Raw genomic sequence first — 13,718 nt, 5'->3', positions numbered from 1 at the left:
TTTGAACCCGGGGAGAGGTTGCAGTCAGCCGAGATTGCACCACTGCACTCCAGCCTGGGTGACGCAGCGAGATTCTGTCTCCAAAAAAAAAAAAAAATCCTTGATATTTATTTTATTTGTGACCACCTGCAAATACTGCTATATTCCACCATTTTTTTTTGCAATAGTTAAGCCTTTTATTTGATATATTCTTTCACCAGCCAAGATATGATCACACATCATCAGTGTTACTGGGCATCCTTGTTTTGTTTTCTAATTTCAAGAGTTCACAAAACAAGAAGAACTGTTTAACACTGCTATCCTGGCACATATTGGGATGATAAAGTCTGAGGTTAAATATTAGCTAATGCAAACCTCCCAAGGGTTCAAAATCTGACACTGTGGCTTATTTGCAATTAATCTTTGGGCAGACGATTTAACCTCCTGGCCTATATTTCATAATGTGTAAAATAAGGATAATAATAATAACCTCTTTCTTTGGGCTGTGGGAATTAACTGAGATAATGTAAGTGCTTAAAACACTTGGCACCCAGTAAATACCAAGTTTTGCCTTCTTTGTTAATTTCATGTTTAATTAGTTTTGCCGGTGTTTTACTTAGAATGCTCGTGGCTTCTGTGTGTGAAACTGCGGCCAGGTGCAATGGTTCATGCCTGTAGCTCTAGCACTTTGGGAGGCCAAGGCAGGAGGATTGCTTGAACCCAGGAGTTCAAGACCAACCTAGAAAACAAAGTGAGATCCCATCTCCACCAAAAATTAGCTGGGTGTGGTGATACATGCCTGCAGTCCTAGCTACTCAGGAGGCTGACGCAGGAGGATTGGTTATGCCTAGGGGTTTGGGTCTATGGTAAACTACAACTGTGCCACTATACTCCAGACTGGGTGATAAAGCAAGACCCTGTCTTAAAAAAACATATAAAAGATAAATTGGGGCAGTGTGAGGTGGCTCACACCTGTAATCCCAGCACTTTGGAAAGTAGAGGCAGGTGGACTGCTCTGAGCTCAGGAGTTCAAGACCAGCCTGGGCAACATGGCGAAACACCATTTCTACAAAAATTAGCTGGTCATGGTGGCTCACCCCTATAATCCCAGCTACTCTGGAGGCTGAGGCTGGAGAATCACTTGAGATTGGGTGGCAGAGGTTGCAGTGAGCAGAGATCATGCCACTGGACTCCAGTGTGGGAGACAGACTGGAGACCTTGTCTCAAAAAACAAAACAAACAAAAGATAAACTGGAATGTAGCTTTCATCCTTTTTAATGTCTTATCAGGTTGCTGTTCTTATATTTTATTAGGTTTTTAAGAATTTAGGCTAGTTTTTATTTATTTATTTATTTATTTTCTGAGATGGAGTCTCGCTTTGTTGCCCAGGCTGGAGTACAGTGGTGTGATCTTGGCTCACTGCAACCTCCAGCTCCCGGGTTCAAGCAATTCTCCTGCCTCAGCCTCCTGAGGAGCTGGGACTACAGACACGCATGCCACCATGCCCAGCTAATTTTTGTATCTTTATCATAGACGAGGTTTTACCATGTTGGCCAGAATGGTCTCGAACTCCTAATCTCAGGTGTTCCTCCTGCTTTGGCCTCCCAAACTGCTTAGGTTACAGGTGTGAGCCACCGCACCTGGCCTAGGCTAGTTTTGTAATATGATCTGGTACCTTTTGGTATTCTAGGGCCTAGAATAAATAGAGTTTATGTTTTATCAAATTTTAAAGAGAACATTTAATTTCTATATGGGTATATATATTAGGTGTATCATTATATAAGAGTATATAGTTTCTATACTAACTGGGTGAAGAACACTCCTTCCCCTATCTGGTTAGAAGGCCACGCTTTTAATATATACTTAATATATTCCATGAGTTAAGGCCAGGCAAAGTGCCTTACGCTTGTAATACCAGCACTTTGGGGAGGCCAAGGCAAATGAATCACTGGAGCCCAGTTCTAGACAAGCCTGGGCAACACAGCAAAACCCCATCTCTACAAAAAATATAAAAAGATTAGCTGGGCATGGTGGTATGCACCAATGGTCCCAGTCATTCAGGAGGCTGAGATGGGAGGATCACTTGAGCCCAGGAAGCTGTGGCTACAGTGAGCCAAGTCTACACCACTGCACTCCAGCCTGGGTGACAGAGTGTGACCCTGTTTCAAAAATACACACACACACACACACACACACACACACACACACACACACACAGTTAACAATCTATTCAAGTGCTCTACTTCTTAAATACATATTTAAATATGTACATATATTTAAAATATTCCCCACCTCTCTCTTTCAGCTTCCATGAGGAAGGACTGCCCTCTTCCCATTTATATATATTTAAATATATTATTAAATATGGTTGACAATCTATTCAAGTGCTCTACTTAAGACAATTCTGAAAAGCAATCAGTTCCACCTTCATTATTGGCTCTTTCAAAGTCATGCATGACACACAAATTTAGACCTAGTGTTACTTGCTTACTTTCTTCTGGATATACTCCTATGTCTTGTTCCTCTTTCCTCTCTGTATTTATTATTCCTTCCTCTTCTCAATGATAATAACAAAAACCTCCATAAAAGACAGTTTTTGACCTTTTCAAACACCAAGGGGCATCAACATACAGACTGATTCCTTCTGTCTTCCTTTCATTATATTTAAGAAGTGGGGAAGCTTCCATAAGATTAAAAAATTAAAAAACATTCCCTTCCCCTCCCTTTTAGCTTCTGTGGGGAAGGGCTGCCCTCTTTCCATCAATTCAGTTTCCAGTCACTATGTGAACAAGTCCACGACTAGCTTTTGAGTAAACAAATAGGTTAGTAACAATCTTCAAGAACAGAAATGGATGATTTTAAGAGTGTAAATATTTACTTTGCTGTGTGTATGTACAGGAAGATGCTAACAGTTCCTAGTTCCTTTTTGCCTACATGAAAAGGTTGAGGCATAGGGATGCAGGCCACCTTATCTGTGACTATTGTGTCCATAAGCTGCTTGGGAAAAGTATTATTAGATAGGTATAAAGAACACAAGTAAAAGGATCTTACAAAAACATCAAAATAAGGCCGGGCACAGTGACTCACACCTGTAATTCCAGTACTTTGGTAGTCAGGGGTGGGCAGATCACTTGAGGCCAGGAGTTCGAGAGCAGCCGGGCCAACACAGTGAAACCTCATAGCTACTTTAAAAAAAAAAAAAAAAAAAAAAAAGGCATGGTAGCATGCACCTGTAATCCCAGCTACTCCAGAGGCTGAGGCAAGAGAATCGCTTGAATCCAGGAGGCAGAGGTTACAGGGAGCTGAGATCACGCCACTGCACTCCAGCCTGGGTAACAAAGTGAGACTCCACCTAAAAAAAAAAAAATTAATTAAATCAAAAAGCAAAAACACCAAAATGACTTTCAAGTCCCAGAAAATATTCCATTTTAAATTGTGTGATTTAACATTTTTCAGATAATCTCAAATATGGACAGAACTATGAATCCTGCCCCATCCTTATCCAAGACATTTAATAGAATCCTACTAAAAAAGGACATAGTTAATAAATGGATGGTAGCTTCTAGAAGTCAACACTTAACTAAGGACTCTGTCTGGCAATCAACATCAAGTGTAGTAGTCTCATGATTTGTAGATTTCACCTCTTCCTTTTATGGAAAAGCAGTACTTTTAACTTTTCTAATTTTCTTGCATGGCTCCATTCCATCACAACTCCTCAAAGATCATTGACAGCGACTCGGTTATATGAAATGAAAGTTCTCTGTGTCCTGAGATATCAAACATCCTGACCGGGAGACTTGACCTCATCTGTTTCCATATCAGAAATGTCCTATGTTCCAAGACGATTCTACATTCCAGTATCTTGTGGTAGAGGCAGCTTGGCAGGTTGCAAGTTCAAGCTCTGTGACCTGGGTTTCAAATCTAGGACCCCTTTCTAGGTTCAGGCCAATTACATAATTTGCTTGTTTTTCTCCATTACTCACCTAAAAATATGAGGACAAAATTTGATATTAAATAGGGTTGTTACAATATTACATGAGGTAAACTATTTATAGAGGTCTTAACATATCAGCAGATAAATACATATGCTATGTCAGCAATTATTTACTGTTTTTACCACATTCCTCCTGCTCACACAAGTAGAGAATCTTTATGCCTTTATGCTATTTTCTTTCTTTTTTCTTTTTGAGACAGTCTCGCTCTGTCTCCCAGGCTGGAGTGCAGTAGCATGATCTCAGCTCACTGCAACCTCCACCTCCTCAGTTCAAGCGATTCTTGTGCCTCAGCCTCCCAAGTAGCTGGGATTACAGGTGTGTGTCACCACACTTGGCTAATTTTTGTATTTTTAGCAGAGACAGGTTTTGCCATGTTGCCCACGCTGGTCTCAAATTCCTAAAAGCCTCAAGGGATCCACCCACCTCAGCCTCCCAAAGTGCTGGTATTACAGGAGTGAGCCACCACACCAGGCTCTCTTTATGCTATTTTCATAATGAATTGGTATGTGGCAGTGACGCTGATTGGAACCTCTTATTTCAGCAACTTCAGCTCACAATGAAGACACTCTGGGGGATAAAAGAAACAAATTGAGAAACACTTAATCCATGGCTAGAAAACTCAAATGCCTCAGTAGTGACAAAATATAAAGTAGCCAGCTATGTTTAAGATAATGGGAACCCTTGGCCAAACAATGTCACCAGGGCATGGAGAGGGCAGGGCAAGACATACGCTGAGTTACTTTTTTTTTTTGTGAGATGGAGTGTCATTCTTGTTGCCCAAGCTGGAGTGCAATGGCATGATCTCGGCTTACTGCAATCTTCACCTCCCCAGTTCCTCAGCCTCCCTAGTAGCTGGGATTACAGGCACACAGCACCATGTCAGGCTAATTTTTTTTTTTTTTTTTTTTGAGATGGAGTTTTGCCAGGCTGGAGTGCAATGGCGCAATCCTGGTTCGACATTATCTCGGCTCACCACAACCTCCGCCTCCTGGGTTCAAGCGATACTACTGCCTCAGTCTCCCGAGTACCTGGGAATACAGGCACCCACCACTGTGTCTGGCTAATTTTTTGTATTTTTAGTAGAGACAGTGTTTTGCCATATTAGCCAGGCTGGTCTTGAACTCTTGACCTCAGGTGATCCACTTACATTGGCCTCCCAAAGTGCTGGGTTTGCAGGCATGAGCCACTGCAACCAGACCAAGTTCTTTCTCCTCCTACCCTCTAATCTCCCGCCCAGGGCTTCCACTGGCTAAACCCAACCAAAGCCCAACCAGCAGGCAGGGGGTTCTGGGTGCCATGGTGATAGCGTAGTCCTCCAAAGACCGTGCGGCACTAAAAGGAGGAGAAAGGTCTGGGAGGTCAGACAACTGGAGGATCAGCTCAAAGACAACACATTTCAGGAACGTACAGATGAGGACACACCTGCTGGTGAAGGGGCAGCAAGATTTCTCTGACGTGGCTTTGAAGAGTAGAACTTACTCCTCCAAGAATGTTAAATCAGAGACTTGTCTTCCTGTGTTTGGCAAAGGTTCAACCTTAAAATTTAAGTGGGGTGGGTTCAGGAAGCCCAAAGTGGAGAAACGAAAATAAAGTGTCTAAACCAGAATGAAAGAAAGAAAAAGATAATGGGAAATCAGGCTCCCACTACCGTAAATCTTCTGTAAATGTCCCTTTTCTTAGGTCAGGACACAAAATTAAACCCCCTAATGGTAATATAAAATATTGAGGATGGGCAAACTCACCAAACCTGCAGAAACGTGGACAAAACAGGAAATGGTAACTTTGGTCTTTGTCTTTTAATGAATTGAAACTACAAAAAAGCTGAATTAATAGGCTACAAGTATCAACATATTTGTATTTAATTACATGCTTATAAAGACTACTAAAAAAAAAAGGCTTGAAAAGCCAACTATTCATTCTTTTCTTTAACAAAACTGAAATTTAAGAAAGTTAAAGAATAATATAGCATAAAGCTCAGCAATCTGAGAGTCAATTTGCAACTGACACAAAACAACTTTAAGTGGCTCCTTTTCGCTATTTTTAAAACTTACTATTTCAGAAGGCTGATATCACAACAAATGATACATCCAACTACAGATCAAGAGTCTAGCTTTACTTGGAGGTTGCTTAAAAACTTCTAAAGTCTTAAAATATTTTTGAAAGTACGTATAGTACAGCAGAAAGAATTTGAGACTTCAGCCATCATAAAAGCTAAAATGTATTGGGCACTTAGAGCACACTATGCATGGCATTCTTACTGCATCCTCACGACTACTTTATGCATAGGTTCTACTGCTACGTTACAAATGAGAAAGCTGAGGAAAAATGGGCATTAAACACCCTGCTCAACAACACACAACCAGGATTTAAATCCAGAATTTATGGCCAGAGCCCCTTCCATCTCATCTCTATACTGAGCTTTAGTTTTCTCACCTATAAAGCAGTTTGGGGCTGGGCAAGGTGGCTTACGCCTGTAATTCCAGCATTCTGGGAGGCTGAGGAAGGAGGATCACTTGAGCCCAGGAGTCTGAGATCAGCCTGGGCAACATAGTGAGACCCCATCTCTACAAAAAATATTTTTTTAAATAGAAAAGTGAAACAGTTTGTATGGTATATTCTCATTCTAACATAAGTTTATAAATTCATGTAACCTTGTAGTGTCTCTCATATTGCATGAATTATTTTAGTAGTTCATAAAAAGCATTAAGAGATAAAATAGAGAGTACTAGAATGCGTCATAAGAAATATGACCTAAGTACTGTTACATGAAATTTCTTTTTCAGTTTTGAGAGTGTATACGTTGGGTCACTGATCAAAAATATAATTTCTCACTGCAGGCTGCAGTATAAAAAAAAAAACAAAAAAGGCTCAAAAGCCACTACAATCTTAGCTGAATTCCAACTCTGATAAAAAAAAGCATCATCCCAATCAGTAACTAAATGCTTTGAATGCCATACTAATAAGTATGCAAATACAAGGGTTTCTCAAACTGTGTTCCACTAGAACCTTTCTTCAAGATGTGTGTGGGTACCTCCCTGGGGGGGGAGGAGAATTCTTTTGACCAAATAAACTTGAAGGAAGGAAATATAATGTGCAGCATTTCTCAATTTGCCAACACACACTACTAAAACTCTGAGGAGCTCTGCAGAAAAACAGTAACACAATCACCAACAAAAATAAAAATCTGTTTGACTATGTTAACCCAGTTTCCCCAAGTTATAATCTCGCTCTGGAACCTCTCCTACCAACAACTAATCTCTCTAAGACCGGCATTCTACAAAACGCAATTTGGGAAACATCACTTAATGTGGAACTCATCTGGGAAAAGGGGATCCTCATAACCTTCAATGATCATACTTAATCACCTTCAAATAAGCACAAATACAGCTGAGATTAAAAAATAAATAGAAAAAAATTATATTTTGGTTAAGCATTTCATCTCTGTTAAGTAAATTTTCTTTTTCTTTTCTTTTTGAGATGGAGTTTCCCTCTGTTTCCCAGGCTGGAGTGCAGTGGCACAATCTTGGCTCACTGTAACCTCTGCTATCCCGGTGCTAGCAATTCTCCTGCTGAAGCCTTCTAAGTAGCTGGGATTACAGGTATCTGCCACTATGCCCAGCTAAATTTTGTATTTTTAGTAGAGATGGGATTTCGCCACATTGGCCAGCCTGGTCTTGAAATCCTGACCTTAGGTGATCTGCCTACCTTGGCCTCCCAAAGTGCTGGGGTTACAGGCATGAGCCACCATGCCAGCTGCAAAAGTTTTCTCACACTACCATATAGCTGTATCATTTAATATTTATAGAAAGAATTTATTACTATACTCTGAAAACATGAGGTGGGGAAGAGAGGAGAAAAGATAAATTTTAAAAGGCAAAAAACAAAAATTACCTATTCAAATAAATTACAATTTAGAGAGAGAAAACTTACATACATATAAAAAAAACTTATAACCCACCAATATTAAACAGCAATGAAACCACACTGAAAACTAGAGAGGGGGAGCCAAAACGCATCTAAATGGATCATGTTAATGGCCTGAGTTTCTGTCTCTCTGCTATAGAATCCAAAAGTAAATGAACCCACTGGCTAATAACATGCCATCAAAGCAGGAAAAAACCTGTTTACTGAATTCCTTGAGGCCCAGCCTTTAGAATAGTACCCAGAAGAATGGGCATTAAAAACTGCTTAAGCCGGACGTGGTGACTCATGCCTGTAATCCCAGCACACTGGGAGGCCTAGGCAGGTGGATCACGAGGTCAGGAGTTTGAGACCAGCCTGGCCAACATGGTGAAACCCTGTCCCTACTAAAAATACAAAAAATTAGCTGCGTGTGGTGGTGTGTGCCTGTAATCCTAGCTACTTGGGAGGCTGAGGTGGGAGAATTGCTTGAACCTGGGAGGTGGAGGTTGAAGTGAGCTGAGATCGCACCACTGCACTCCAGTCCAGGCAAGACAGCAAGACTCCACTTTGAAAAGAAAAGAAAAAAAAAAAAAACCTGCTTGTGGACCAAATTAGAAATAGACATTTGAGGCCATATGAATGCTAATGGGTGCTGAATATCACCCTCATCTCTTACTAGTGATAGAATCCTAAGCTGCAAAGAACCCTGTGAACCAAGCCAGCAAGCCACATTTACATAGGTAGGGGATTAACGCCAACTACAGCCAAAGCATGTTCTTTACATACCCAAATTTAATTCTACATTTTTGGTCCTTTCTTTCCCACTCATTGCCTTTGGTTAATGTTGTTCCTTCCCCTAAAACACATAGCTCACAGAACTTTACAACAGTTGTGACAATGAAAATGATGTCAGGTTTGAGAATTTGTTAATCAATAGCCTGACTTACTAAGCTCGTACTTTTACGACCATAAAACATTTAGTTATTTATTCATAAGCACAAAGGTAGAAAATTTGAAAATACACATTTTGATGTTATTCTCATTATCCTAAGCAGAGAACTTTGGTACTGTGAAAGAACACTAGGCATCTGACCAACTGGGAGAAAAAGGTTAAAGCACAGTCACATGCTATCAAGTGCTCAGACAGACTCCAAGACCACCAGCAAAAGGGGAGGGAACTAGTGCAGGAGAAAAAGGCAAGTCAGAAGCCCACATACAAATCACCAAAAATAAGTGCAAGAGATCTGCAGGGGTTTTCAACCTGGGTCCCTTGATACAATAATGGGATGACTGAAGCCCAGAGAGATGGAGTTATTTGTCCAGAGTGACAACATAATTAGTCATAATTAGTCCTGGAGTCAGGACCCAGCCCAGATCTTTTGATTGCCAGGCTTTTGTGTTTCCCACTGTAACACAGGCCTCCCATCTTCCCTACAAAAATAATGTGGAAATTAAATACTATCTACCTGCCTAACTAAACTATAAGCCACCTATCAAATTATGACTATACAACTAAAGCATTTATAATAAACCATCTCTTTTAGATTATAACATGTGATTACTGTTTGAAAATCTATTAAAATCTGAATTAGGATCTATTTATAAACTTTCATTCCAAAATACGAATATAAAAAGGCTCAGCAAGGAAAATAAAATTACTTAATATGAGGGATTCATATTCTGTTTCAGGGAGCACATATTTTGAAGTGAGGCAGATCTGGGTTCAAATCCTGGCTCAACTATGCAATGTTTGTGTGATCCTGGACAAACCCCTCCTTTGATTTCCCATCAATAATGATGCTGGGGACAATACTAAGAGGTTTCCCCAACATTTAGACCTAAATGGTAATTTGTTCCCCCAACCTAACTAATTTGGTTCATCTCTCGTTTGTCTATTTCTATTTCATACACTCCTCCCAAAAAACTTGCCAGCTACATCACAAATATTATATTAGTATATTAAACCTTAAAAAAAGAAATATATGCCTAAGAACATTTAATATATTTTAAATACAACATTTGTAAATGTTAGTGAAAAGGTCTGAAGAAGACATTACTGCATAAAGTATGAAACTTAATCCAAGTAAACTGGACAAAGAATGAACAGAAGCAGCTTTAGTCCTGTGGCTAATAAGCCGTATAGCCCTAGGAAAGAGAATTCACTTTGCAGAAAGCTCCACCTGTTACAGCTCAAAGTGAACTAAACTCTGCCTGTGTTCCCACCTGCAGAAAGAACCATTCTGCTTAGATTGTTTCTGAAATTCTAAAGTTTCTTCCACTTGGAAAAACCTATCACCAGCATCACAAAACTTATTATGTCTAGGCATTTGATACACGGCAGCATGTCAGATGTAGCGACTCATTTAATCATCTGACAACCGTCTCAGATATGGTCTATTATTATTATCATCCAAGGAATCCAAGCCAGACAGAAGGAACTTGCTTATTTAAGGTTATAGAGCCCATGGCCCCTGTAAAGAGCAAGCTACAGTTCATTAGACAAGGTCACAAAGTAGGAACTTAAGATCAAACTACACAAGGTGTATTTTGTTTCTCAGACAAACATATTATCAAAATAAAGTGTGTGATGTTTTTAACAGTATCATACTTCCTTGGTCCTCAACAATTTTTGCTGGATAATGCTCCCAAAGAACAATTACTATATAAAACCAAACTACCACCAAATAATGGCTAACTAGATTTTCTCAGCCTTTAAAAATATGCATACAAACACACACATAAACAAGCAAACACAATCTATAACTTATAACACTATATACTAAGTACCAAGGCAAAAGCTATTAAAGATCATACACATAGGTATGCACTGGATATGGTCAACATAAATGGCCAAGGCAGGATTTACCTCCCTTCTTTGGAGCCACTTCACACCCGAATGACCGCTTGCAATTCTCTGCATGCCATTCTTCCTTCCTCTGCAGGCTTAACATCACAGCTGCTATAAACCACAATTCTGCTGTCCCCTCACCCCTTCTGTTTTAAAAGTTAAAAGCACAGTGGGACTGGGAAGCTCAGTGAGACAGAAATGGCACAACTAAGGACTACAACACACACCCCGAAAAATACAGATGGCGACAAGCTGTTAACCTGACTTCATTGCCACCAGTCTATGATCTGCCACCTAGGCCCGCAGTAACTCTTCGCATAATCCTTGGAGGGCCGGAGAAACAAGCAGAACACTCATCATTTTTTATTCACAGACTGGTCCACTCTACAAATGGTGATGGCAGAAATAATTGCTTCTCTATGCTCCATCCCCATACTCTGGACTGATAAAAGCAGAGATTAGTGGTGTCGAGCCCAATCTCTTTCACTGCAAGACCCCCTTGCAGGAGAATTTTTTAAATAGTGGTGGTTAGGGTCTGGTCGGATAGTTATTAAGAGCACACAATGTAAGAACTCTCACACAGCTCAATCCCTTCTTTAATTAAAGGTGGCTCTAATACAAGTCTTCTCACAGTATGGCCAAAAGATAGACTGGTGACTAAATCTCGATGCAATTTTAGTTACTTGCTCTCATAGTGCCAGATCTTTACACCTCAATAATTAAATAACAAGTTCCAAGTAATTTAACCTAGAGATTCAGAGATTTGATCTGTTTTTCCCACAATTCTATCACACAACAAAGTTTGCCAAAAAAAAAAAAAAAGTTTACCAAAGTTTTTCTGTTATCCATATTAATCCATCTTCCATAGTCCTATTTCTGTAACACATGAAGACACTCATAACATCAAATGCCCAATTAAAAGGAACAATGAAAAAGAGGAAAATTTTTATTTTTATTATTTTTATTTTATACAGACATTTTCTGAGACACAGAATCGCTCTGTCACTCAGGCTGGAATGCAGGGATCATAGCTCACTGCAGCTGCAAATTCCTAGGCTTAGGCAATCCCTCCTCAGCCTCTTGAGTAGCTAGGACTACAGGCACACTCCACCATGCCCAGTTAATTTATTTTTGTAGATATGGGGTCTTGCAATGTTGCTCAGGTTGGCCTCCAACTCTTGGTCTCAAGCAAACCTCCCACCTTGGCCTCCCAAAGCACTGGGATTATAGGAATGGGCTACCCTGCTTGCCCTGAACTTTTAAAATAGAGTTGGAGTCTGGTGTAGTGGCTCACGTCTATAATCTCAGTTGCTTTAGAAGGCTGGGACAGGAGGATGGCATAAGCCCAGGAGTTCAAGACCAGCATGGGCAACAGAGCAAGACGCCATCTAATTTAAAATTTTTTTTAATTAAAAAATAAAATACAGCTGGAATAGAAACACCAGAAAGATAACCAAAAGACAATACCTGAAATAAAATTCTGTCCTACTGCTGAATTTTATTTTTGGAGGGTGGGGTTGGGGAGGTTGGATTTGTGTATTTTCCTGGCAAATGGCTAAACTGTGAGAGATTAGTCATCAATCTGGGAAAAAGCCTCTTGGGAAAGTACGGCAGTTAATTAAAGAAACCTACAATCCTACAAAAGTTGATCAAAACAGAAAACTTTAGTAAATATTCCAAAGTAATAAAGACCCTGTGTGACATACACATTTGCAATATACAAATATTCAAATAAAATCAAGTTACCCAACCCCATACTTACACTGGACTTTCTCAGCAATTCTTTGATATTAACTTTAGGAAATGTACACAGCCTTACTCAGCATCTCACTTTATATATGATGAAACAGAAATCTTCTTAATACACCTTAGAACGTAAAATACATGGGAAAAAACTGACTTAATGCAAGAACCTGAAGTCTAAAATGTTAATGAAGGAAAGTAAGCTGCCTTGAAATTAAAAAACAAACAGCCAGGCAGGTGTGGTGGCTCCCACCTGTAATCCCTGCACTTTGGGACGCCAAGACAGTAGGATTACTTAAGCCCAGCTTGGGCAACATGGCAAGACCCTGTCTCTACAAAAAATATAAAAATTAGCTGAGCCAGATGTAGTGGTGGGAGCCTGTGGTCCCATCTACAGGGGAGGCTGAGGTGGGAGGACGGCTTGATCCCAGGAGGTTGAGGTTGCAGTGAGCCATGTTCACACCACTGCACTCCAGCCTGAGTGAGAGAGCAAGAACCTGTCTCAAAATACAAAACACACTTTGGGAGATTGAGGAGGTGGATCACCTGAGGTAGGCAATTTGAGATCAGCCTGACCAACATGGAGAAACCCCATCTCTAAAAAAATAAAAAAGAAAAAGAAAACAAACCAAAAAAGCAAATACTACCCATTTGTTACAGTAGCAAATCATTTCATGAAATATTCTATACTTCTATCCAGCCTGAATCTTTGTGATGTTACGTTCAAAAAATAGTTAACCTATGCGAATGGGCCTAGTATAGAGACTATTTTTCAGGAGTGAAGTGGGGGGTGGGAGGAGGCGCTCATCACCGTCTGTGGGAGACAGTATGATAACACACATCCTGCCAAGTAATAAAAACTTTATTCAACAAGCAAGAGGAACCAAATCTTACAGAGAAAGTAATAAACATACTTCAAGGGCCGGGCACAGTGGCTCATGTCTGTAATCCCAGCACTTTGGGAGGCCAGGGTGGGCAGATCGCAAGGTCAGGAGTTTGAGATCAGAATGGCCAACATGGAGAAACCCCATCTCTACTAAAAATACAAAAATTGCTCGCGTGTGGTGGCGCATGCCTGTAATCCCAGCTACTCAGGAGGCTGAGGCAGGAGAACTGCCTGAATCCAGGAGGCGGAGGGTGTAGTGAGCTGAGATTGTGCCACTGCCCTCCAGCCTGGGTGACAGAGCAAGACGGTCTCTAAATAAATATCAAATAAGTAGCCTTTAGAAAAAAGTTCTGTCCACAGCAGT

General features: G+C 40.3%; 1 protein-coding gene across 7 annotated transcripts in view; it reads right to left on the bottom strand.

Annotated features, from left to right (window-relative positions):
* CAB39 (calcium binding protein 39) overlaps window positions 1-13,718 on the bottom strand; it is a 103,157-nt gene that overhangs the window by 86,987 nt on the left and 2,452 nt on the right. For 2 of the 7 annotated variants that reach the window (XM_078328797.1, XM_078328802.1), the window contains exon 2: window positions 4,398-4,541. The exons of 2 other annotated variants lie outside the window; for them this stretch is intronic. The gene's annotated coding sequence lies outside the window, so the exon portion shown is untranslated. Of the gene's footprint in view, window positions 1-3,209; window positions 3,332-3,560; window positions 3,963-4,397; window positions 4,542-13,718 lie in introns of all 7 variants that reach the window. 3 more of the 7 variants (XM_078328801.1, XM_078328800.1, XM_078328798.1) reach the window with 3 other exon arrangements.

The sequence above is a fragment of the Callithrix jacchus genome, chromosome 6, assembly GCF_049354715.1.
Source record: "Callithrix jacchus isolate 240 chromosome 6, calJac240_pri, whole genome shotgun sequence".
Lineage (NCBI taxonomy): Eukaryota > Metazoa > Chordata > Mammalia > Primates > Cebidae > Callithrix > Callithrix jacchus.
The sequence above is the reverse complement of the archived record's forward strand: the minus strand, read 5'-3'. Positions and strand labels throughout refer to the sequence as shown.